Below are 3,359 nucleotides of genomic sequence, written 5' to 3' on the forward strand. Positions count from 1 at the left end.
TCTCATCGTTCTGGATGCTGGGAGCCTAAGATCAAGGCACAGGCAGGTTCATTGTCTCATGATAGTCAGATCTGTTTCCCAGATGGTGCCTTTCTGCTGGGCCCTCTGCAGGGCATAAATACTATATCTTCACCTGGTGGAAGTGATGAAAGGGATGAAAAGGGACAAAACACCCTTAGTCAAGCCCTTTATTAGTGGCATTATTCTACTGAGCAGGTGGACCCCTCAGGATTTAAATGCCTACCCAAAGTTTTCACTTTCCAACATTATTGCAAGGGAGATTAAATTTCTAAGCTATAAATTTTTGGGGACACATTCAGATCATAGCATTATCCATGTTTTTCAAATGAGGAAGCAGAATCAGGAGAGGTGAGATGACTCTGTCACAGGTGCAGAGACAGTAAGTGGAAATAGGAATTGGAATCCAGACAGACTGGCTCCAGGGTCCACTCTCTTAGCACAAATGCACTCTGCCTCTCCCAGGACCCCAAGCACTGAGAAGACCAAGTTCATTTCCATCTAGGGCATCTGAATGGGCTTCTTGGCGAAGAGACCTTTAAGCTCTTTTTATTAGGGAGTAAACAGGATTTCCTTGTGGAAACATAAAGCCTATAAGGCTGGTTTGGAACCCTGGGAAGCTGTGTTTTTCCTGGTGGTGGGAACCCAAGGCTGACATTTAATTTCTCCAAATACAATGCTGTCTAATATAAGTGCATCGGTATTAACAATGAGAAACAACCCAAGCATCTAAAATATCAACTTTGGCGTATGCACATAAATCATAGAAATTGATTCCATGATATATCTGAAGGTAGTTCCATCACTGCATGTACATTTCCTGCCCTCTAATTTCTTTTCTTTTTTCTTTCTTTTCTTATATTTTTCCTCTTTATTTTGCAATACTGGGGATTGAAGCCAGTGCCTTCACACTGATATATATCTACTTCCTTTTTTATTTTTTATTTTGAGACAGGGTCTCATTTAATAATCAAGCTGTCCAGGCTAGGCCTGAACTCATGATCCTCATGCCTCAGCCTCAGTGAGTGCTGGGATTATGGGAGCATGCCACCGTGCCTTGCCCTTCATTTTATGAGTGACTTGGTATTTTCTGGGGGTAGGACAGGGTGTGTATGAGGGACTGGTAAGTTTTTAACTTTGTTTTTTGATTTGAGGTATTGATCTTTTGAAGACAGAGAGATCTCAGGTCGTTCTTTTCTTCTTTCTAAACCCTTAAAGAGACCTCCCTCCCTCTCTCCCTCTCTCCCTCCTACCTTCCTCCCTCCCTCCTCTGCGCATGCGGTGTCTGCTGTGTGCTGAGCACTGTGCTAGGCAGATGGATGGAAAGACAATCCTAGCTACACAGAGGTTAGAGTCCACTGGGAGCAGTGCCATGTAAGATTATCCTGAACCATTATGGTACTCACTGGAGGCATGTCCCCGGTACCAACTGTTTAGGGGTCAGTGTGGGCTTTATGTTCCTAGGAGTGATATAAGGCTTTCAGAGGAAGGCGAATTGTGAACCAACCCCAGGGAGCAAACAGACATTGTGGAAGAGTGTACCTTAGGAGTCACAGAATTAACAGGACTAACAGTAGGCTATGGTGTGGTGACATGAGATGACACTAAAGTGTCACTTATCATCAAAATTTGAGAGGGACAAACTTCAAGCAAGAGAAGGAGATGCCACTTCTGATGACCCCTCAGGGTTCTTGTGCCTTGGCTTCCCAGCCCTTGCCCAGAATTTTAGATGTTTTCCTTTCTCCTCTTTCCCACTGACCTAAAATCGCTACAACACCTACCACAGAAGCTGAGTTATTGTGGTAAGCAGTGGGATGATCCCTGGATATTTCAGTTTCAGGACACTTTGGACATCTACTGAGAAAAAGGCTCCAAGAGGAAGCAAATGCATTTTTTGTCTTAGTCGAGTGGAACTCTTTACAGAGACTCCACCACTGGAGACATGTTCTGCCCGTGCCATCTGCACTGCAGTGAACAGCTTCCTGCAAATTCCAGGAGCAGAGAGAGCCCTGTGTTAATTTCCCCAAGCCTGACCACATCTAGTCCTGTGATGCCGCCAGGTTCTTTCCCATCTTCAGCTGCATAGTTCAGCTCTATTTAGAGTAAACAGTGCTCTTTGTTTGCTGAGGATGGAAGGGTTTCCTGGGAAGCAGGATGTTCATTTTTAAAGCTGGGAAAGTTCCAAGAAGATGAGGAGAAGGGGGTCTGCCGGAGTATGCTTGGATCCACATTCCCCCTTGATGTAGGGGTGTGTGTGTGTGAGTGAGGTTTCATTATGGAAGCAGGACCTCTGTGGGTGATAGAGAGGAAAGGATTTATTATAGGGACCAGGCCCTGGGCAGTGGTGAGAGCAGCTGTAACGGTCTCGGTCAGACCACTGTCTTGCATCTAGATCTGGGCCTGAAGGCTCAGAGCAGCAGATGGAGAAAGAAGATGAACATGAACATGGCGGAAGCCAGGGCAAACTGGGGCATATGAGGCTGAACTGGGACCCATGAGAAAGGGCTGAGATCCGTGAGAATGAATGAGGATGCACAAATATGGGCTGGAACCTACAAAGATGGGTTGAGACTCATGAGGTTGCACTGGGACCCATCAGGATAGGCTGGAATCCACAAGGATGGACTGGGACCCACCAAGGTCACCTGGGATTCCCAAAGACACACTCAGATTTGCATCAATCTCATCCGCCTCAAGTATCCTGTCTACAAGGCATGGACAGACCACAGAAGCTGGTACCTTTTGTTGTGAAGCGCTTTATCCACTCAAGGCTCTGAGAGGCTGGATGAAGAGACTTAGGGGGAGCTGAGGATTCTGCTGCCTGGCTGCTCCCGCACACCAAGAAGGGGAGCCATTGTGTATGTATGAGAGCTGCCCAATACTCATGCTCACGCTTTCTTCTGAGCGTGGCCATGGCTCAGAAGCCAGACATTCGCATTCACCTTCCAAGTTCCACCCAAGTTCTCCGGCGGCCCAGAATCATACATGGAGGAGAACTCTGAGGAAAACATTCCAACTCACCTAAGTGACATGGTACAAGTTGTCACCACTTATGGAGACAGATGGAGCTGGGGTGGTGATTTCAACAACAGCGTACTCTTTCTGTATGACCTGCTGTTGACTTCTTTGGTATTTTCTTTAGTTTTAAAATTTTCAACATTATTAAGGTTGACTTGATGAATACAAATTATATGTATTTATGGTATACAATGTAATGTTTTGCTCTCTGTAGAAATTCTGAAATGATTAAATCAAGCTAATTAACATATACATCACTTCATCCTTTTTTAGTGATGGAAACATTTAAAATATAATATTTTATTATTTATTCATTTATTTGG

The sequence above is a fragment of the Chinchilla lanigera genome, unplaced genomic scaffold, assembly GCF_000276665.1.
Source record: "Chinchilla lanigera isolate Chin_1 unplaced genomic scaffold, ChiLan1.0 scaffold00007, whole genome shotgun sequence".
In the NCBI taxonomy this organism is placed as follows: domain Eukaryota; kingdom Metazoa; phylum Chordata; class Mammalia; order Rodentia; family Chinchillidae; genus Chinchilla; species Chinchilla lanigera.